The 24635-nt window shown below is 37.6% G+C and overlaps 1 long non-coding RNA gene across 1 annotated transcript; it reads left to right on the top strand.

The window, feature by feature from the left end:
• The first annotated feature begins 11518 nt into the window (after positions 1 to 11518).
• Positions 11519 to 18030, top strand: LOC123379284. Its single transcript, XR_006583555.1, has 4 exons — positions 11519 to 11634; positions 16094 to 16151; positions 17332 to 17388; positions 17804 to 18030. It is a non-coding gene; the product is annotated as an uncharacterized LOC123379284 (long non-coding RNA).
• Positions 18031 to 24635: the final 6605 nt, after the last annotated feature.

The following is a 24635-nucleotide window of genomic DNA, read 5'->3' as shown; positions in this document are numbered from 1 at the left end:
AAATACAGAAGAGTATCTCTTAAAGTAAATAAAGGACAAATAATCAGAGAAAGGAAGAAAAGTCCAAAGAAAGACAAGTTACTGAAACCAAGGGTATGAAAAGACCAAAAACAGCGATGTGGTTATCAGGGTCAAACACAGAGAATAACTGAGATTTTAAGACTGAAATTTGTTTAAGAAATTTAGCAGCTACAAGAATATAAATTTCCTTAGCAAAAGAAATTTCAGTGGTATGACAAGATGAGGGCATCAGGCAGAATCAGACTGCAGTGGACCAACTAGTAAATGAAAAGGCAGGAGTATGAATACAGTGAGCAGAGATGGCGAGATCAGCTCTAGATACACATTGCAATTAAATTGGTAGGTTTCTTGGGGAAAACTGAAGAGGTTTCTGCCTTATTAATTCTATTTTGTCTATAAAGTGGGAGTCAAGATCCTTTCTTGAGAGCAATGATGAGTTAGAAGATATGAAGGGAGGGGCGCCTGGGTGGCTCAGTCAGTTAAGCGTCCGACTTCAGCTCAGGTCACGATCTCGCGGTCCATGAGTTCGAGCCCCGCGTCGGGCTCTGGGCTGATGGCTCAGAGCCTGGAGCCTGCTTCCGATTCTGTGTCTCCCTCTCTCTCTGCCCCTCCCCTATTCATGCTCTGTCTCTCTCTGTCTCAAAAATAAATGTTAAAAAAAAAAAAAAAGAAGATATGAAGGGAGTAATGAAGGCTTGAAATAGTCACCAAAATGATGGCGAAAGAGCTGAATAAATTCCAGGCAGCAAGGAAGATTAGCATACACTGGAGACCATCAATCCATGAAGGTTCCATACCAAACCAGTTGTGTGGTTCTTCTCCATAGCTGGTACAGTGAAAACAAGGACCAAAGAGTTAAGAGTATCCATAGATCATGGATCTCTGCCAGAAGGAAGAAGTGGACCCAGAACCAAGCTGATGGCCTGAGAAACAATGAAGGGATTAAGAGACAGGATATTAGGGGATAAGGCAGTAAGAGAACCAAAATGATAGGATGTCCTAGTCATATAAGAACACTTAGGGGTCTAATGTTTAAGTGGGGTCCAATCTAGTTCAAGGATCAGCCATGGAGCAGGTGACTAAGTGGGAGGTGGCAAAAGTTCTTAGAGCCACAGAGGGTAGGAATCCTAAGGCAAACATAATGCTAATAGAATAGATAGATACTGATGTCACACAGAATGACTTCAGGTAAGGAATAATGCAACCATTTGATGAAGTAATATAAAGCCCCACTCTGCCTCAGGTACTGCATTAAGTGATGGGTCAGACCCTACATGAACTAAAAGAGTGTACAATATTGTTCAGAGTAAAAGTGGTAAATATATATATATCCCATTTAATATGTGATAAATAGTAACTGATATGGAATACCCACCTAACTGTAGTGGGCATACAAAGGAGAAGGTGTAGTCAACAACTTGGCAAGTTCAGAGAAGACTTCACCAAGAATGTAATACTTGCCAGAGTTACTAGAAAAAGTTACATTAGGAAGTAAATAGCTGACAATGATAAAGAGGAGTAAAGGGCAGCCAGTCCTAATGACATGCAAGTGAAGAGCTGCAGGCACCAAAAGTCTGCAACACAGAAATGACATCTCCCCTCCATATCTCTGGCTGCCCTAAGTGCCACCTAAACTATTCAGCACACCACTGCCACACCTACTGGCCTCAAATACTACTTTCAAGACTTCGGTTTCCTTCTTACATCTTTCCATTTCTTTCCAGTTCCTTCACCAGTTCCTTTTTAAAGTGAACAGTCTCAATTCTTATATCACAGAGAAACAAATGTGAAAAACATTTGTTTTACTTGCCCAACATCCCCATCCCAACAGTATTTCCCACTACTTACCTATCAAGTACTTCTGCAATGTGTCACCTGCTTCCCGTCTTTCTCATTCATGAACGCTCATGCTCATCCCATGTTCTCCACGTGTGTTCCCTGTCTGTAATATTTCTCCCAGTTTTCCCATCTAAATTAGTTCATTTCTCCTGGCCTAGGTGAAGTTCCATGACTCCCATGATGCCTTTCCTTGATCATCTCTGAATTAGTTTACTAGGTATTATAGCCTTTAGAACTGTGCTGTCTCCTCATATTCTCTAACAGTTCACATGTGCTAGACCTATCTTTTCAAATAAGGTTCCTGAGGACAGAGACCTTGCTTTATACCCCTAGTGGTTTGTAGAGTGTTGAACACACATCAGTACCAAACTAATATGGTAGTAAGTACCTGAGTCAGATCTCATTTTTTAATTCAAGATTTGTTCCTCATACTGAATTCTTTTTATTTGTGAAATGAAGAACCTGTACCCTAATCACTCAGATCCCTTTCACCTGCTGCAATCTGAGTCTAACAAATGCTAATTATTTTATTTGATCAGAAGCTGTGATAGTACACATCAAGAATATCACATGGGCGCCTGGGTAGCTCAGACAGTTAAACGTCTGACTTTGGCTCAGGTCATGATCTCATGGTTCATGAGTTCGAGCCCCATGTTGGGCTCTGTGCTGACAGCTCAGAGCCTGGAGCCTGCTTCAGATTCTGTGTCTCCCTCTCTCTCTGCCCCTTCCCTGCTCATGCTTCATCTCTCTGTCTCTCAAAAATGAATGTTAAAAAAAATTTTTTAAAAAGAATATCACATTGCTTTGATTCTAAGATTCTATCACATAGCATGCACCATATTTAAAAGGAAAGTAAATATATTTCAATGTACACTTTAATTCTAAGAGTCAAGTTTAATAAATAATTATTAAATTCATTCAGCAAATATTTCTTGAGTACCCATTACATGTCAGGCATAATTCTAGGCTCTATAGGACCTTGTAGTATATAAAGCAGACAAGGTCTTTGCTCTCTTGGAGCTTATATTCTAGTAGAAACAGACACTAAATAAACATATAATATCAGGTATACTATGTCACTTACATGTCACTCAGTGCTATGGAGAAAAATAAAGCCTAGAAAAAGGATACAGAGACATGGGGTTTGTTATAGATGAGGTAGTCATCTTAATTTTAACATCACACAGAAAGATATGGGTATTCTTGTAGACATGGACACAGGTATGTATAGCTATAAACAGATACAGCTATGGATACATAGATAAGTACAGATGTCAATGTTCTAGACACAGCACTATGTGCCATGTAATGAGCTTAAGTGTATCATGCTCACAAGCTTATTTAATCTTTCCAACAATCCTTTGAAATGTACTCTCCCATTTTACAAATGAAAAAAAAAAAAAAACACCTCATATTTAGAGAGTAACATGTCCAAAGTCACTCAGGAAGTGTCAGTACTGGAAACCATACTGAATTTGCAAAATACTGATTTTCTTGCACAAAAATATTTTAAATTAGAATGGGAAGAAAAACCATCATGTATTCTGATTGCCAGGAAAAGAAATGTATTTTCGTTTTAGGGACACCTGGGTGGCTCAGTTGGTTTAGTGTCTCACTCTTGATTTCGGCTCAGGTCATGATCTCACAGTTCATGAGTTCAGGCCCCCATTGGGGTCTGCGTTAGGAGGGCGGAGCCTGCTTGAGATCCTCTTTCTCCCTTTTCTCTGCCCCTCCCCAGTTCATGCTCTCTTTCACTCTCTCTCAGAATAAATAAACTTTAAATAATGTATTTTTGTTTTAAATATGTCTTTGGCTTTGTTGGTTAATCATCTGACTTCGGCTCAGGTCATGATCTCACAGTTCGTGTGTTTGAGCCCCACATTAGGGGCTCTACCATCAGTGCAGAGCCCACTTCAGATCTTCTGTCTCCTCTTTCTCTGCTCCTCCCCTGCTTGCACACTCTCTCTCTCTCTCAAAAGTAAATAAAAATTTTTTTAATACATAAATATGCCTTAAAAGGTCAGAGGTCTTTTGTGCATTTAAGAATTGTGATGGATTATATCACCATAAAAGCCAATAACACAGCTGAATATGAAGAAAACTCCAAGTTACATGGTTATACAAAAAACAAAGTTGTAAAAATGTAATACATCATGCTGCCATTTATACATAAAAGTGGACCATTTTCCTTATTTGTGTATATATGCACAATATATCTCCCAAGATGAAAAAAAAAAATGTTGGTAACAGTGGTTACCCTAGACGTGAGTAAGGAGACTTCCTTTTTACTAGTATATAACTCTTTAAAATTTTTTCATGTGCATGTGTTGCTTATTTACAAATAAAGCTTTAAATTTTTAAATGGGATAATTGATGTCAACAGGACACCCAAAATTGCAGATAGAATAATCTTGTACAAAGAGATCCTTTTCTTAACAAAACATAAAAATTTTCCACAAGAGAGCTTTCATTAATGTGTAGCCACACTGAAAATTGATGTTATGATAAGCTTGGCCTACTGTATGATTGTTGAACCACATTCCTCTATAAGCAAAGAATAAATGAACAATTGGAAAATAGCCAGAAAGTAGAAAGTGACAACATAAACAATCTAAGCACTGTAAAGTTTTTTTTCCATCAGACATCTAAAGAGTGATAAGAGCTCAAAAGGTACTTGTAAGTATTCGAGAATAAAAATTTAGATTATTTTTCAAACCTTTCCTCCTATATAACATTTTCCCTTGCAACTTCCAAATATCCACCAAGATTACAAAGGAACAAGTCTTTCACAAGAAAGTCGTGGGAAATAAAAATGAGAATATCAGGGTTCTCTTTGTATAAAATTACAAGAATGCCAAATGCCAGCATTATCTGGTTACTTAATGTATTTTAAATGTAAAATAAGTTTACACTAATCCTTTGCCCTTTTGAGTCATGAAGTGTAAGTTTTTAGCTATAACGGGTTTAGCAAAACGTTTTACCTAATTCAAATTCATGCCTCTGCATTGAAAAAGGAGGCGGAGTCCAGGGTACCTCAGTATAATCTATTGGGAATTTAGACCTGTAATTAGCTGCCTTTGGTATCATCACTTGCTGTTCAATATCACTGCAACTGAGAAAGCATTTATCTGGCAATAAAAAGCTTTTTATATGTTATATGTGTCAGCTTTGTGTAGTTAGTCAGATCTGTAATTAACTCTCCTTTATAAGCTTTGTAGAAGAATGTAGGAGTACGGGTAGTGAAATCGTGGCAGGTTGATGCCCTGTGTCATTTTGTGGACTAGTTATGGTGCCAAAAAAAGAAAGGGGCCGAGTCAACACCAACTGGAACACAGCATCACAGAGATCTTTAATTTCTAGGATTATTTAGAAATAGATAATGATGGTATGACATACATTGACCCTGAATCTCTAGAATTGTGGGCACTTTGCTTCAAAATTTTGTTCGCAGTGGTGAGGTTGCCACTCAAGTTTTCTTCCTTCCTGACAGGGCAGGTGGATCACTGAGATGGCTGCCTACACTGCAAAAACAGTGTACATGTTTAAAGCAGAAATTTCATCAGCATAAAACTAACTGGGCAGAAATGAGGCTCTTCTGACCTTACCATCATTAGCATCTTGTAACCAAACAACTCAGATACCTTTGAGTCCTTTGCTGGGTCCCATGAATTATTAAGTGGAGAGTCTGATGGCTTGCCCAATTAATGATATACATTTTATTTCCAGGAAGGATTTATTCATCTCTAATAAGTGTTTACCATGTTGTGAGATTAAAAAAATAATAAAACACTTGGAATTTGGGTCAAGAAAACCTACAGGATTTATGTGACTCATTAATAAGTAGAGTAAAATAACCTTCATCTTGAATGTAAAAAAATAAGTACAGCAAATTTTCCATTAGAGTCGTTTCAAAATGGAGAAGAAACATAATGGAAAAGATTCCCTTTGACAAAATATAAACATTGAGATGGGAATAACAATTACAAAAATTACCTATGTAACTAGATATATAAAGGGTCCATGACAAGAGAGTGTATCAGTCATATATGTGAACCATATACTGGAGACAAGAAATCCTCTCATTTGAAAAAAGTGCCAGAAACCATCCAATGTCTACAAGTGGACCTGGTGTCTCACCTTCTGTGCAGGCAACCAGATTTTTCGAACCCGTTTCCTTTAAAGCCTTGCACACATATACATGAGTGATTTAGTAATCATTTTTTCCCATCCATTCTGATGTAGCAAGACAACATTCAGACTCCTTTACACAAAGAAGGCTTGTGCCAGGAGAAGTAAAGATATATACAAAGAAGGGCAAACAATTTTGCTCAAATCACTAGCCTTCCTGTGTTGCTCCATCATCCCTGACTGAATAGACGTACCAGACATAAGACAAGATAATGGGAAGAATATAAAAGAGATAATAATATTTTTTCCTTCTGAAGAATCTTCCTACTGAAGAAGGAACATACCTTTGTTCAGAGCAGATAAGAGCATACTCAAAGACAGTATTTGATCAGCTTCCCAATGGGAAAAACTATGCAGTTACAGGCAATTAAAAGGATGAGAAGGTAGGAAAATTTGCCTTAATTCAAACCAACAGTTTAAATATTACGTATAGATAAAAGCAAGCAAGGGATATCCAGGAAACAATGAAGCCATGTCACAGATAGGTAGAGAAGGGAAAGGGGTCAATTTAGAAGAATAAGACATACAAAATAGAGACTCTAGATATGTTCCTTTTGACATTAAATACTCTCTTGACATTAAATACTTGGAAGGTTTGAGCAAGGTAATAACCAAGTGAAAATAACTTATGTACAAGTATAGAGCTTAGCTATATAAAAAGTCCCTAAAATTTTTTTTAATTTATTTATTCTTTTTAAGTAGGCTCCAGGCTCAATGTGGAGCTCCAATTCAAGATTCTGAGATCAAGAGTCGCATGGTCCTCCAAAAGAGCTAGCCTGATGTCCCTGAAATTTTTAATTTGTTATAAAAGCATATTACTTAACCAAAAGTTACATCCTCATCTGGACATGGCTGAGAACATTCGAAGGAAGTAACAGGATCCTTTAAATATTCAGGGGGTACAAATCACAAACCAATACACTAAGGTTATCCCATTCACCATTGGAAAACTGACTTTCACTCAGAGCTTGTTCACTCTTATTTTAGAAAGGATCTAACTCCCCTCCCCATTGCAGATTAGAAGCAAGAAATTAAAAGGGGTAGCTTCTAGATTCGGGCATTCTCACAGTTGTAATAATTGATGGTTGGCAGTGAGACAATGAAGGAAGCAGAAAAAGTATTAAAAATAGTTATTAATTGAGAGATGTGGGTATTTACTTCAAACTGAGGTCAATTACCTCAGTAAAACAAAAATCTTCATTAAATCATTTGAATGCTTTATTTTCATTCTCCAATAATTTTGTTCCTGTAACAGCATGAAGCAGTTCAAGCCAACCAATAATGATCTAAAAATGTACCAAAAAGCCAACCTTTCTCTGACTTTCTGACCAATTTTAAATGTTACATCCTTTTATTTAGTTTCCCATTATAACATGTGACTGCACTCACACTAGACATTTACAATATTTGCTCAAAGAGAGCTGAAAGAAGGCTACTGTCCAACTGCAATATCTTCCTTGTAATGCTGTAATCACGTTTTTGCAAGGAAATAACAAATTTTTAAATAACAGTGTTTAAAGGCATACATGGTCTAAGAAAATGTCTCTTTTTTACCAGGCAGAGTTCTTGCCAACACAGTTCTCTTCTCATTGATTTCATATCATACAAACTGGTGTAAGTGAACATATAAAAATGGAAATTGCTTCAAGGCTGAATGCAACCCTGATAAAGCAGTCATACTTTGTTGCATTTCTATATTAACCATTAACCCACAAGAAACTGAAAACATGCTAAAGTGTAGCCCAGGGTCTCTCTTTGTACCTTGGGCTGCCAGACTCCTGTCCAAACGTGTCAGGAAACACAGATGAGGATGGAATCATCGTATACAAATCCAGAGTTCCTTTCTGGCACCACATGTTGTAATGCCTAAAAACAAGGGGGGAATAATAATCATAGCAATGTATTTTGACTACTTATTATGCCCAGGTACTGTTCTAAGCTTGTAAATTAACCCATTTAATTTTTTTAAAAAAGCACTATTAGACAGGATTATTAGATCTAAGTACAAGGCAAATGTGGCTGAGAGATTAAGTAACTTGACCATGATCACAAAGCTGGAAAGCAGAGCCTAAATTCCAAAGCATGTCTATCACATGGAAACTCTTAGGTACCTCAACTGAAATTTCCTCTTCTACTGATTAATTACTATACCTTTCAACCAAATACTAAGATTTGTTTTACGATTATAGAGTTGACAAGATGACACAGCACCAATATTTCCCTAATTATTGCTATCTGTCACTCCAGTTTTACAAATAGGGTAAAGGACAGCAAAGCAGAATTCTAAAACACAACATGAGCAACCTAGAGTACACTTTTTGCTCTACAGGAAAATGTCAACAACTCACTTTGTGGCCCCCTCTTCAATATTAACAGAAGTCTTCATTGTAACTGTTTGCATCCTTGTTAAGGCAAATATAGGCATACCATGCTCTTGAAATTTGGTGTATGGTTTCACCATTGCATTATTCAGGATTCTTTCAATTGCAAAAGGCAAAAACCAACTCAACTAACCTAAGCTACCATAATATTAAGGGTTCACTACTGGCTTCACATGAACCTAGATCTAGGTACTCAAGCGGTGTAGTTTGTATATCCTCCATCCACTCCCCAGCTTGGCCTGCCCCATGCTGCCTTCATTTTCAGGCTGGCCTCAAGTAGTGGCAAAATGGCCGAAAGAAGGTATAGGCTTAGCAACCCCAAAAAACAAAAGAGAGTTTCTCTTTACCACTGGTTCCAGCAGAACGTCTCAAACTGATATTTACAACGGTGACTGGCCTGCCTGGATCACATAAACTGCCTCTGAACTAGTCTCTAGGCCACGGCATATACTGCTCTCAACTTCCATGCACCAACCACTGGCTCTAGAGGCAGGTTCAACTCCAGCTGAACCAAAGGCCTCAACTGAATCAATGAAAGAGTTGAGAATCAACTCAACAATCTCCTATAGTTCCCTATAGGAGAATATTTTTACCCCGATATAGGGAAACAGACGCTGAGTACAGACAAGCCACAAATGTCCATTATTTCTTTCCTGGCATGCCAGGATAAGTTGCCATCTTGTCATCACTTTAAGCAGATTTTGAGTTCAACATGACTTCCTTATAATGGACTAACTTGTACTGAGTCAAACAAGAGCAAGCTGAAGAATATTAACAAGGTTTCACTGAATCATATCAATGCAGATGTGTAGACACAGCAGTAGCAGCAGAAAACTTAGGCAACTATAGCAGTCATAGATGGTGGGGCTAATTTGGGCAAAGGCAACCTTTAGCAGAGATGGCAAAGAGGCACTGCTAGTAAAGTACTTTGCCACATCACAGTCAACAGGTCAAACTCACATGATAATGTTTACTGTGAAAGTAACTGCAAATAATATATGCATCAGACTTCGTAGTTTTGCAAATAGGCAGAGAACAATGTTGTCAGCAGTAATATCTTTAATGCCGAGAATGCTATTTGGAAATAAAATAGGAAAGAACTTCAATATTCTCCTGCACACAAAAGTTACCCTAATTTAATCCAATTTGTCATGCTACACAGGTTTCCATTCATTGCTGTTACCCAATTTAAATAGTTCTCTTATAAATATATTGTGTTAAGAAGTTTCATTTGGAAGAAGAAGGAGAAGAAGAAGAGGAAGAAGCGGAAGAACTTGTTTCATTTGTAAGTCAGTGCTTTTAAAATTTGAGTCCATTTTCCCATTGAAAATGTATAAGAAATGGAGACTGGGTTCCAAGGCTAGACCACTAGCATCAATCAAGTAATCTGTATGTGCTTAATATAGAGCCTGGCACACTGCAAACACTTCACAGATTATAGATGTTATTATTTGTTATAATATGGTAAGCATGAACAAAATGATCAAAATGGTTTTTTAAAATACTAAGAGTTAAGCTAATGAGTATTTACAAAAATGACAGGAACACTCAGTTACTATGAAAAAACAAGCCATTTGTTTTAATTCCCAATTCCATTTCATATAAGAAGGTATTTAGGGGTGCCTGGGTGGCTCAGTCAGTTAAGCATTCAACTCTTGATTTCAGCTCAGATCATGATCTCAAGGTTCATAGGATCAAGCCCCTCTCTGAGCTAACTGTGCAAAGCCTGCTTGGGATTCTCAATCTCTCTCTCTCTCTCTTTCAAAATAAATAAATAAACATTTTTTTAAAAAGATGGTATTTAATATATTTCAGCTTAATGAATGTTTATTATTGCAAAAAAAAAGAAGTAGGGAATTATCTTAATATGTTTCAGAACAGAATACTATTTAAATTATGATATAATTAAATTTTGGGATTCTATGTAGCTGCAAAACTGAATTAAATATTTTGAGTACAACTAGATCCATACAGCTGGGAATATTTAATGAATTGCTTTTTATTTACCAAGAACTTTTCATAATTTCTCCTTCCACATGCTTACATCTGATGAAATTCCATTTATAAATTGAGGACACGGTATATTGCTATTACCAAAAAAAGAACTGTAATAGGGACACAGCCATAATTGAATTTACATCTTAATTATTTACACTCTTCTCTTTGCAGCCTGAATATTCTATGCCTCAGAGCTGTTTTGCAGACAAAATATCATCCAGGATTAGTAACGCAGATACTCTTTTGACATAAGTGACAAGTTCTTTTGGGTAACTCACATAATGTCTCAGTAAAATTTACTTCATTTAAGAATTAATTCCACAGATCTATTATAGAAAAATCTGATGCTAATTTTGACATTTTTTAAATTATTTAAATGCTAAAGATACCTAACTGCTATCATTTATCTGACCATTTTTGTTTTAGGACGATTTGGGAGATAATTTTTTCAATCAGAAGTCCTTAAGAAAAAAAATAAATGTAGATAATCATGGGTGCCTAAAAAAATTTAATGAGTTAGTGTCAATAAGACTGCCTCACTAGGGTTTAGACTTCTACTTTCCAAGTATCTGGCTTACTGCTACCTATAAAAGAGATAAAATAGAGATACCAGATTGATTGAACTTTGCTTCATTTTTTTTCATTCACTCAGTAACTAGTTCTGGAGCACCTATTATATGTCAGGCATATTTCTAGGTTCTAAAAGGAGACAGGAGTAAATAAGACAAAGTTCCAATCCTCCAAGGAACTTAATTCTGCTTGAGAAAGACAAAAAATAAATTATTAGGTAGTATTATTCCTCCAATGAAGAAAAATAAAGAGGATAAGGACAAGGTTGGGGAGAGAAGGATAGTGATCAGGGAAGTCCTTTCTGAAGAACTGACACTTGAGACTCAAATAAGAAAGTAAGCCATGCAAAAATTAGAGTGCAAAGGCCCTGAGATGCACAAATCTCACTGTGTTACAGAACAGCAAGACCATGGTAGCCAGAACAAAGTGAAAAGGTCAGAGGGAAAATGATAAAAGATGAAGTCACAGAAGTGGGAAGAGCCAGACCCTACAGAGCATGCAGGTCACAGTAAGGAGTTTGTGTTTACTTTAATTGCAATGGGAAGCCATAGGATGGTTGGGAATAAGACAGTGACAGGACAGGAAGTCCGGAAAAGAGGCTCTAAGGAGGCAAGGAGACCATTTCAATCTGGGCAAGGTATGACACTATTGCACTATTAAAATATTGACTCTATACTGCCTAATATCCAAGATGAAAATAAAATTGTTTCTGTGCAAGTGCCATGTTGGGAACAGAAAAATCAGCCATTTAGCTGAAGCGGAACAGATGCAGCTAGAATAAAATACCTGTTTCTATAATGACTGTAGAGAAACTGCTCACCTGAAGGCTTACCTGAAGTACCAATTTACAGAGGTTCTTTGTGGATGGATGCTAAATTAGAGAAGAGTGTAAAAGGTCAGAATATTCTGAAGTACATATAACACCTTATCTCCCACCCCCTCCTCCTGTGACAACCTGGCTTCTGGGTGTTGTTATGAATAGAAAAGCACGATGGGCACTACAGGCAATAAACAGCTTCTTCCAAAGTAAAATGCTGCCATCTTGAGGTTTCCAGAGAACAAAACTAATGTGAAAAACCAAACAAAAAAACCCTGTGTCTATTTGTTGTTTCTCTATGCAAGGTATTCGATTTGGGGGAAAAAAATCATAAAGGCCATTAATTTAAAAGAATCAACAAGTCATCTAACCAGTCTCATGCTCTTGCTTGCTTGACTCAACCTGTGCTCTATAGTGGGCCTTAAATTCATTGTAGGTAGAGGGTATGTTTGGATTTTTTTCTCCTCTGTAGCAGCTAACACTAGCCCTAATACCTTTTCAAATGATAAATCTTCTGCATCCCTTTCATGATCTGGACCTATTCAGGTTTTTTATTTATTCAATTTTGGTAATTTATATTCTTCTACAAAAACATCAATTTCCCAGATTTTTAAATTGTCATAGAGTTGTACATAATATTCTTCCATAAAAGTTTGAGTCTCTCGTCTACCCATGGTTATGTATTATTTTTAATCATTAGTGTTACATCTTTTTTACTTTCTCATTTATTGTAGAATTTTGAGCAGAAAAAAATGACAAACTTGGGACCATTTAGGAAATAGCTATCTCATCTCTAATTAGTAATAACTGGAATCTGAACCAAAGGAAACCAGATTTAAAGGATGCTGCAAAACAAATAAGCAGGAAATGGTGACTACTGATATCTGTTTATAAGGAAAAGGTTAACATGATGTTGCAGTTTCTAGCCTAGGATGATAACCAAAGGGGGAGAATAATGATCTCCCCTGAGGACATCTGAATTTCAGGTGATGGAAGGATAGCCTTGTGAAAAAGTCCAATCAGTTTGGAGCTGTAAATACAAATCAAAGCTAGGGATTATGGCTGAAGCTGTGACAATGCATAGATCAGATGGAAAAAATTATACAGGGAGAGAAAAAAGTGAGTGTATTAAAATGTCAATAATTAAGAGTTTTTTCTAAAGACTTACACTTTTGGGCAGCTGAATAAAATCAGAGAGCATATTAGAGAAGCCAAAAAGGTCAACAATTTTAAGGAAGAGGTTTAAAAAAAGCACAGCACAAAAGATGCAACAGACTAAAATGATAAAGATTTGACTACACAGAAAGAAAAACTTTAATGTGGAACAAAGTACCATCAATAACCAAATTAAAATTTTGTTTTTATATAAAAAAAAACTATTTCTAACATGCCTGACCAGTCATAGGACTAATTTCCCTAATACATGAGCACTTAAAAATCAATAAGAAAGCCATAAAAGAATAAACTGATAAACTGAACTTTAACAAAAACTAAAACATTTGCTCTGTGAAAGGCTCTATTAAGAAGATGAGGGGACACTACCGGCGACTAAGTGTCCGACTCTTAATATCCCTTCAGGTCATGATCTCAAGTTCACAGGATCAAGCCCCACTTGGGGCTCTGTGGTGACAGCGAGGAGACTACTTGGGATTCTCTCTCGCCCTCTCTCTTTGCCACATGCAAGTGCACACGCGCACACTCTCTCTCAAAATATGTAAGTAAACTTTTTTTTTTTTTTTTAAGGTGAGAGGCACCTAGGTGGCTCAGTCAGCTAAGCATCTGACTCTTGATTTCAGCTCAGGTCATGATCTCACAATTGTGAGACTGAGCCCCACGTTGGGCTTTGTGCTGACAGTGCAGAGCCTGCTTGAGATTCTCTCTCCTGCTCTCTCTGCCCCTCCCCCACTTGCTCACGTGCTCCCCCGCAAGATAAATAAATGAACAAACAAAACAAAAAAAAGAGGATGAAAAAACAAGCTGCAGACAAGAGAAAAATAGTTGCAAACAACCTACCTGACAGGGAATTTCATCTGGAATTTATAAAGAATTCTCAGATCTCAACAGCACAAACAAATAAACAACTCAATAAGAATGAACAACTCTAAAAGACATGGGTAAACAGATATTTTACCCAAGATGAGTTATGAATGGTAACTAAGAAAGATGAAAAGATGTTCAGCATTATTAACGGTTAGGGAAATGCAAATTAAAACCACAATGAGGTATCATTATACACCTATCAGAATGTCTAAAATAAAAATTATTGATAACACCAAATACTGGCAAGTATGCAGAGAAACTACATTAGTCATACTTTACTGGTGAGATGTAAAATAGTACAGCCACTCTGAAAAATAACTTGGCAGTTTCTTATAAAACTAAATATGCATCTGCTATACTACTACCCAGTAGTCACACTTGTAGAAAATTATCCCAGAGAAATGAAAACTTACATTCACACAAACACCTGTGCATGAATGTTCATATCAACTTCATTCACAACTGTCAAAACTGGAAACAACCCAAATGTTCTTCAGTGGATGGATGGTTACACAAACCTTGGTATATCCATATAATGGAATTCTAGTCAGAAGTAAAAAGGATAAACTATTGATGCAAACAACTTGGATGGATCTCAGGGTCATTATGCTTAGTAAAAATGCCAAACTCAAATGGTTACATACTGTACATTTGTGCTTGTATACATTCTTAAAATGACGAAAATATAGAGATGGAGGACAGATCGGTGGTTGCTAGGGGACAAGGATGAGTGTGGGGACAACTACAAATTGGAAAGTCCTTTTCAGAGATGAGTTCTATCTTGATTATGGTTGTGGTTACACAAATCTACATATGAGATAAAACCGCATAATACTTTACATGCACAGAGGAATAAAAATGGAATAAAGTCTGTAATCAAGTTAACAATTTTGTGCCAGTATCAGTTTCCTGGTTTTCATATTGCACTACAGCTATATAAAATGTGATCAATGGGATAAATTGGGTGAGGGGTTCACAGGGCTTTGTGTGCTGTTTTAGCAATTTTGTAGGAGTCTATAATTGTTTTAAAACAAAGATTTTTTTAAGTTATGAGGAAATATGTTATTGCCTAGAATGAAGGACTTCTAAATATGGAAAAATTGCTTTTAACTTTAGTTAGATGGTATATGCAACTGTTTTTGCAATGTTTCATTATTGAATATGTGAAAATAAATTAAAAGAGGAAAAATATCACTATGAAAGTGACACATCAATAGGAAAATAAGCAAAGAACTAGAACAGACCTTTCAGCAAAAGACATACAAAATGGTCAAAAAACATGTGAAAAATGATCAAGCCCATTCCTTATCAAAGAAATACTAGTTAAAATCAGACATCATTTTTGCCTTTCACATTAGCAAAAATTTTAAAGGAATCTGTGTGACTATAGGGAAATAGGGATCTACGTCCTTGGAACATTTTTGGAAGGCAATCTGGAAATATTTACTAAATTTTTAAGAGTTTTTTTTTAACCTAATAAACTTTTTAAAAGTTTATTTATTTACTTAGAGGAGAGAGAGAGAGAGAGCGAGCATGCCCAAGTGGGGGAGGGACAGAGAGGGAGACAGAATCCCAAGCAGGCTCTCCACTGTCAGCACAGAGCCCAACACAGGACTAGAGATCCTACCAGCCGTGAGATCATGACTTGAGCTCAAACCGAGAGTCTGTATGCTTACCCAACTGAGTCATCCAGACAGCCCTGTGGTCATTTTTTTGTAATGCTACTATTCTTCTCAAGAATTTATCTAACAGGGGTGCCTGGGTGGCTCAGTTGGTTAAGCATCCAACTCTTGATTTCGGCTCAGGTCATGATCTCAGAATTGTGAGATCCAGTGCTGCCTCTGGCTTGGTACTGGGTATGGAGGCAACTTAAAAATCTCCGTCTTCCTCTGCCCCTCTCCCACTCATGTATACCACACAGGCATGCTCTCTCTCTCAAAAAAAAAAAAAAAAGAATTTACCTAATAGAAACAGAGACTGTTCAAAGATCTATGGACACGGATGATCACTGTAATGTTTATCACAGAAGATTTTTACAAACATTTACAAACATAAATATCCAACAATAAGGGATTGTTTGAAAGTTAAGATATGGCCATACAATGAAATATAATCGGGCATTCAATTAATGCTATTTACCAATAACCTATTATTTGTTCTAGTTGCTTTATAGATATTAACTCAGATAACTATCACAGCATCCCTATAAGGTAGATACTATCATATCTCCATTTTTCAGGTGGAAAAAAATGAACTATAAACAGTTGAAATAACTCACCCAAGATACTCAGCTAGATGTAAGTAGTCCTGGCTTTACACAGTAATGTAGGACCATACAATGACCATGCATACTGAATACAATGAGGTGAGCTTGATAATCAGTAAGAAAATAATTGATATAAAGTTTTTTAATCAAAATATTAAAAATACTCATGCTGTCTATTATAAATGCACAGAAAATAATACAAATAATACTTAATACACTCCAATTTATTTTTTAATTTTTTAACGTTTATTTATATTTGAGAGAGAGAGAGAGAGAGAGAGACAGCACAAGAGGGGGCGGGGTGGAGAGAAGGAGACAGAATCCACAGCAGGCTCCAGGCTCTAAACTGTCAGCACAGAGCCCAACTCTGGGCTCAAACTCATGAACTGTGAGATCATGACCTGAGTCAGAAGTCAGAGTCAGAAGTCAGATGCTTAACCGACTGAGCCACCCAGGCATCCGTGTAACGTCATGTTTTAAGTTTGGATAACTTTCCAATATTTTATCCTTAATGCTTTCAGTATTGTGAAATATTTCTCATGGTTTCTGTGCTGTGAAGTTTTTGTAAGTGTCACTTCTTCTGGGATATCTTCCTCCCTTCCTTCACAAGCACTTTCTTCATTTATGTCAATGCATCCTCACTGAGTTCCTTGGCTGCATATCTAGGTCTCTCACATAGCAGCAATGTTAACATTCCCCTGGTCAGTCATTCCTTCTAGAAATTCTACTCGAATTTCACTTTCAGCACTATTACTTTTTGTTTCTTTGCTGCCCTTTCATCTTTTTTAGCCAATTCTTTCTTTTTTGTACCCATTTTTCCAAAATGTCACATAGGTTTATCAATGGGAAACATGGAAGCAACATAACTATGTGTTTTATTGGGGCACCTGGGTGGCTCAGTTTGTTAAGCATCCCACTTCAGTTCAGGTCATGATCTCATGGTTCATGAGTTCACGCCGTGTGTCGGGCTCTGTGCTGACAGCTCAGAACCTGGAGCCTGCTTCTCTCTCTATTCCTGTGTCTCTATTCCTCCCCTGCTAATACTCTCTCTTTCTCTCTCTCAAAAATAAATAAATATTAAAAAAACAATATGTGCTTTATTGTCTGTGTGTGAATTGGTAACAGATGTACAATGACCAATCATCAACAGATTTTGAAAGAAGTGATGTGATTGGTGACTGATCATAATATATATCTATTTTTACATACAGATGTGTGGTTTGAAGAGCTAGCAGCAACATTTTGTTCTTTATGCAATTATTCACATGGTAAGTGAAATATGAATTGTGTTGTTGAGTCTGGTATTTTTTTAACAAAACCATAGCAACTGAAATTCACGCAAAGAAAGAACTGACTGCAATAGCTTAGCCAGAATTTGAAGACTAGCAGTACGACACCAGAACATTTTCTCTTAACCACTAGGCAATAATACCTCTTAGAAAAGAAATGGTAGGTATATTAAAACTTTGAAATATGTCATTACAGTAGAAAAGAATTGCTAACATATAATATAATCTGATATTTGAAAAAATAAGTTGCAAAAATAGTCATTTGTGTGTGTATTAACATATTAAAAAAATCTGTAGAAATATTTACCAAACTGTTGATAGCAGTAATTATCTCAAGGTTGGGGTGCAGAGTCTGAGAACTTTATCTTTTATATTATATATTCTCTCTACACAGAGCCAGCATGAAATATGAAGACAAAGGGAGAAGGACAAAAGAGGAGGAAGTGATGGAGGAGACTGCTGTCAATATTGGTGACTGTGCAATTCAAGTAAGACAAGGCTTGTGACACTGAGAAATTGCCCTCATAAATCCTCTCGTCTCTCCTCTTTCAGTCCCTCTCCTGTCTAATATGCTCAGGTATCTCTCATCTTCGTTAAAAATTAAAAAATTCCTTCACCCTGTGGATTCCTCGAGTTCCCATTCTTGTTTTTGTTTGTTTCTATTCTTTTCATGGCCCACGTCTCAGAAGCACACACTTTTTCTTCTCTATTTCCTCTTGCCCAGCACTTCCCATCATGTCATAACCCCGTTCCCAGAACAATATCGATGTTGAAATTGTTCTTTCAAAGGTCAGCAAGGGGAGCAAAACAACCTCCTTCCCACTGCCACCCCCACCAAACCTGGTGCAGACACGGCCCGAGCAACCTTCCGAAACACGGAGCTAAGTACGCTGCGCTCTGCGAGCCGTTCTGGTGAGACCAACCCTCCAAGCAGAGGCCGCCAGTCACCGGGGAACAAGCAAGTCCCCGTCTCTACACGTCTCTACACCGGAAACAGGAACTCTGAAGGGGACAGAGAGGCGCCAGCGGTTGCACAAACTGAGGAGTCGGGTCTGCGCAGAGGACTTCAGCGTTGCTGCAGGACCCGGATGCTGTAAACGGCTGGTGTGCGTGCAGGAGCGAGATGGCCCACTGCAGGCTAAAAACGGGGATACCCTCCCCCCCGCTTCTGTCCTCCACCACAGTCATTGCAGGATGGGATGTGATTTTATAAAGAAGTCAGCAATGTTTCCTTAGAAAATGACGCCTTTATTACCAAATTCAGTGGACTATTCTTACCCTCTTTCCCAACATACATTATTACCACGAGGTAATCACAATACCTGTGTAATGCCCCAGAATTTACACAGGTGAGAACCTGACTCACCTTCCCCTCTGATGGAAGGAATAAAGGAAAAACCTGGTATCCGAAAACCCCTTTGCTCTGGCTTCACGTGCTTTTCTGCCTCATCCAAAGGAGCCCAGAGTGGCAGCTTCATGGGGCTGTGGCCAGCAGAAAGGGAGAGAGAAAGTCCTAGTAGCTGCAGCCACGGATTCTCCCCTCTTCCACACCAGTCGTCTGTCCTTTGATCAGGGGTGGGCGTGAGGCCCTCCTGGCTGTGCAGGATGGAAAAGGATGGATCCAGAGAAGGGGCTTAGATCTCAGCAAAGGCCATTTACCACAGAGCCAAGGATTCAGGCCGTGATCTTGGGGAGGCCAGGTACCCCAAACCTAACCCAAAGTCCTGTGGTGCCTGGTCCCAAAGCAATAAATCCCATGCTGCTCTGTGGACCCCCTTCCTTCTCAGTGGACATAGAGCACATTCCAGAACCAGGAGTGGTGTCACAGCCAAATATATTTGGACTCTGTGGGGATGGGGGAACAACTCTGGAAGAGAATTAAGTGTCACTAGGACCCTGGGATGGTAGTGAGAGAAGAAAGAGCTTCATGGGAATGGGATTTTCCCCTCATCTCTTTACATACCTGGCTCCTTCCTCTCAGGCCTCAGCTCATAAGTCACCTCCTCACTGAGGCCCTCCAAGCACACCCAGACAAGGCCCACTCTCCTCTAACTCCTCAATAGTCCTGGTTATTACCTTCTTTAGGTTCTGACAATAATAAGAATAAAATTTCTTTCACTTTTTTATTGCCCTCTCTCCCAAGTCATAAGTTCCACAAGAAGGGATCATGTCTGCTTTTTTCCCCATCTTAGTGTGGTTTACCCTCAAAATTGAAAAATATTCAGTGATGGGGAGGTAAGCCCAGGCAACACTGGAAGGGAGGGAACAGGGAAGAGAGACAGGGAAGGGAGGAAAACCAATAAAGAAAGCCTCAATGAGCAGGTCAACACTGGGAGGCAAAGTGGGCCTCAGTCCTCCAACTGTAAGGAGACTGGGGCATTTACCAAACATCTGCTGGGACCCACTGGTGAAGGAGCCTGTCAGAGGTGTTATCACATCTCTGAGCACATGCACAGACCTGACAAACACACTTAGCAGAGAAACTTAAGCAGCCATCGGCCTCTGTAGGAACTTGTGTGCCAGCAGCCTCCAGAGAACACTGGGCAGACACGGGCCAGGCAAGAACAGCGTAGACTAGGCCTGTTCCCAGATAGCCTCAGTTCCCAGATCAGGCTCTGGCACCTGGTGTGTGCTCCATAAATTACAGCTGAATAAACAGAAGATTGATACATGAATGAATAAAAATGAGGATGGATGGGATTCCAGTAATGATAATGTCAGGACTGTTTTTTTTTTTTTTTCTTTCTTGGTGTTGGCCTTAATTTTGACCCAATTCCTAGATCTTCACATTCTCCTTCTGCCAGGTTGAGAAAGATTTATCAGATTTCTCCTGCCATGTGCATTTTCCTTCTCTTCCTCCTCGCCTTCCTGGTCAGTGATTCATACACCTTCCTCAGAGGTGTTTTCTTATGCTCATTCCACTGTCAGAAAAAAAGCACTTTATGATTGACTTCATTCCTGCTCACTTTTCAATGAGAAAAATATTACTAGGTTTCTTGGAAATAAATATAACATTACTTTATTGATCCAGTTTTCCTGGTATGTAAGCTATTGCCTATAAATTAGTTGGCCTACTTTTAGAAGTTGCATTAATTCTTTTGGGCCAATTGAGTACACTTTAGTGCACAAACAGCAAGAAAAGTTAAATTTACAACATTGCACACTGCAACTATTAATCTAGATCAACACATACTAGGGACCACTTTTTCCTTTCCCTCTTTTTATATCGTTTTCGTCTGCACTATGAATAGGACATCTTGTCCTGGGCAAAGAAATATTATATCTTCACGTTTTCAAATACTTGATTAAAATCTTTTAATTTGATTTAAATCTTTATATTTAAATCAAGATAAAATAAATCTTGATATTTAAATCAAGATAAAATATTGATAGTAAAAATCTTTTAAACTTAAATTAAATTGCTGATGTACACATTCTTTTTGTTTTTCTCCCACAGCTCTTGGTTTACATGAGCTTGGCTTAATTCTTTTATGTAACAAACGCTCTGTGAGAGTGAATTTTCTTTATATAAGCAGTAATAATGAATTTGAAGTTATCAAACACATTTGATTATGTTTCTAATTGTTTTCTGTAGGGCCTCTCTCTTATTTGTCATAATCAATTGTTTTTTTCTTGCTTCATGGCGACTTGCTATAATACTGAATAATAAATGCAACTTTCCTGGCCAAGGTCATCTAAATAATACTACATGAACTTAAAATTAGTAAATAAACTCACATCTCTTTATTGTTCCTCTTATGGTTAATTTTATGTGTTATATTGGCTTGATCATGGTACCCTTGTTTTTGATCAAGCGCCAATCCAGATATTATGATTAGCATTTAAATCAACAGACTCTGAGTAAAGCAGATTACCTTCTGTAACAAGTTCCATCCAAGGAGTTGAAGGCCTTAAAGAAAAAAGTAAGGGCCCCAAGAAGAAGGAATTCTGCTAGTATATTGCCTTGAGATGTGGGACTGCAGCATCAACTCAATCCCTGGGTCTCCAGCCTGCCATTCCATCCTGCAGATTTCAAACTTGCCAGAACCCACAACTTTATAAGCCAATTCCTTAAAGAAAATCTCTCTCCCTCTCTCTCTCTCTCTCTCTCTCTCTCTCTCTCTCTCTATATATATATATATATGTACATATATATATGTGTGTGTGTATGTGTGTATATACATACATAATATATAAATATAAATACTTAAATATAAATACATATATATATATGTGTGTATATATATATACATATACATATATATATATATATATATATATGTATATATATATGCAGTTCCTAAATTGCAAAAAAAGTAAATCTTCAGAGGAAAGTCCTATATGAATTTTTGTATGTTTGGAAGAATTGTTTCCTTGTTTCACCTCCATCCTTCCAGTCATCATGTTGAGTATTAAGGGCACAAAGAAGAAAAGTCATGGGCACTGTTCTGAAGTTACAATATGATATGATGATAGCAGAGATAGACATAAGGGATGCACAGACATATTCAAGGAGATAAGCACTACCCAATGCCAGGAGAAGCTGAGGAGGCTTGACAGAAATGTTTCAGTTAAGCTGGATCCTGAGAGATTAGTAGTTGACTGGTATAGGAAAAAGATCTTCTAGACAGGTTTAATATTTGATTAAAAAATATGACAGCTACCTATTATATTCATTAATTCACTCAGCAAGTATTTATTGACTGTATGTTTTATGCTAGAGATGGTTTTTGTCCTCAATTTTAACTCCTATTTTTACATCTCCCTTTCCAGGCTAGGAAAAACCATCATATTTATCCTGCTAGATGGCTGTCTCTCATAGTTCAGCTCCCATCACATCCTATAGCAGATGTTGGCAATAAAATGTTGAGCAAAAACAAGCAAATAAAAAAGGAATGCTTAGGATTCACTTTAACAAGCAATGACAGAAATCCCCAAATAACAATGACGTTAGCATGATAGAATTTTATTTTTCTCTCATCAAAATGTCTACATCTATGATCTAGGGTTGGAATGATAGCATTAGGCTTCTTCTACCTCACTACTCTGTCAACCTCATCATGCAACTATCACTTAATTCAAAATGGCTGCCCTAGCTCCAATTGTCTTGTCTACATTAAACCAATAGGAAGGAGAAAAGGAAGAAGAGATGAGCACTAATCTTCTCTTTACAGACACTTCTGGAAGTCACATATATCACTTCTACCAAAATCCCATTTCCCAGAACTTAGTTATACAACTACAACTATTCTTCATTAGTGGCAGCCGTATACCCAGATAAAAATTGAAGAAGGAAAGGAAAAAAAAAAAAAGAGGTTAGAGTGGGAGAGAGCCAAAGCATAAGAGATTCTTAAAAACTGAGAACAAACTGAGGGTTGATGGGGGGTGGGAGGGAGGGGAGGGTGGGTGATGGGTATTGAGGAGGGCACCTTTTGGGATGAGCACTGGGTGTTGTATGGAAACCAATTTGACAATAAATTTCATATATTGAAAAAAAGTTGAAGAACGAAAGATAAATATTCAGAGACAATGGACTGTGTTGCAGAAGGGAGAGAATCAGAATGAGTATTATTCTGAACACTACACCCTTAGGCTGAAACAGAGTTGATAAACAGAAGTTAATTGTTGTTTTAATGTCTTCTAAAATCTCCACTATATTAGGGTGCCTGAGTGGCTGAGTTGGTTAAGCATGTGACTTAGGCTCAGGTCATGATCTCACAGTTCATTGGTTCAAGCCCCATATCGAGCTCTGTGCTGACAGCTCAGAGTCTAGAGCCTGTTTCCAATTCTGTCTCTCCCTCTCTCTCTGCCCCTCCCCTGCTTGAAGCCTGCCTCTCTCCCTCTCTCAAAAATAAATAAACATTAAAAAAATTTTAATCTCCACTATATAATTTCATTGTTTTAATGATAGTCATTTAAAGCTAGTTGTTTAGAAGAAAAACGTACTTGAATTTCTCCAAAAATCAGGAAACGAATTTACAATTTCTGCGTGAGTTAATTGATCAGTGGATAAGATAATTGGTTTTGTAAAGGTGAGTCCCTACCCAAAAGGTATATCCTCTTTCTTATTTTGAATCCTTTATATGATACATGGGAGAGGAAATCACAAACACTGAAAACTCAAAATAGAAGTCAACAGCATGGTTTCTCACTAGTAGCAAAAGTCTGAAAGATTTTTAATTATTGTAATTATTGTATTAAACATATCTATGTGGCTGCCATGGAGGCACACTGCCCATTCTTCCCTTTCAGAGAACCTGCCATGAGGAGCATTATTGATGGACACACCTCTGGATTCTTGGTTCAAGACCAGATAGCCTCTGACTGTTCCTAGCCAATGGCTGAACACAGTGAAAGTATGAGAGATGTAACCTGTGAATTTCCAATCCTGGTCCTCAAGGATCCCTTCAGCTTCTGCTCTCAGTTTTCACATGCCAACAACACATGAAGAAGCCGAGGCATTCTCCTTGAAAATGAGAGACTATATGAAGAGAGCGGCTCAGTCAGTAGCTGACACTAACTGCCAGACCTATAAGGACATCGTGAACCATCTAGTGACAAATTGCCATGTGACTTGCAACTACATGACTAATTCCAGGCAAGATCTGCAGAAAAACTGCCTTTGAGTCCAACACACATTGCTGACCCACAGGAACATGCGCAAATAAAACGGTTGCTCTAATAAGCTACTAAATTTTGGAACAGTATGTTAAGGATCAAGAGGTAACTGATACACACCTAAAATATAAGGTATATGGTGGCTGAGGATTAAATATATCTATACATACATATACATACACATATATACATATATAAGGCAAATACTAACAAGATTCAAGTCCAATTTTCTACATTAAACAAATTAGATTTCAAGACAAAAGCCATTATCAGAGTTAAAGGGCGTCAACATAATTCTAAATTGTATACACCTAGTAAAATGGTCTCAAAGTATATAAAACAGAAAAAAAGCAAAAAATGGAACTACAAGAAGAAACAGATACGTCTATAATCGACACAACTGCCATCAGTGATTAAAATAGATCAAGAGGACCAAAAAAAATGAGATTTGAGGAGATTGGAATGCACAGTTAAAAAGCTGGATTTAATTAACATATAAAGACCCTTATGCTCTGCGGTAGGAAGAATTTTAGCTTGTGCAGGGCCCGTGGATATGATGGGATAGTTACATCCTTCATTACACTATGTTATACAGGACTCCATCTTTT

This window comes from Felis catus, chromosome A1 (genome assembly GCF_018350175.1).
Source record: "Felis catus isolate Fca126 chromosome A1, F.catus_Fca126_mat1.0, whole genome shotgun sequence".
Lineage (NCBI taxonomy): Eukaryota > Metazoa > Chordata > Mammalia > Carnivora > Felidae > Felis > Felis catus.
Note: the sequence above shows the minus strand (reverse complement) of the source record. Positions and strands in the feature narration are given on the sequence as shown.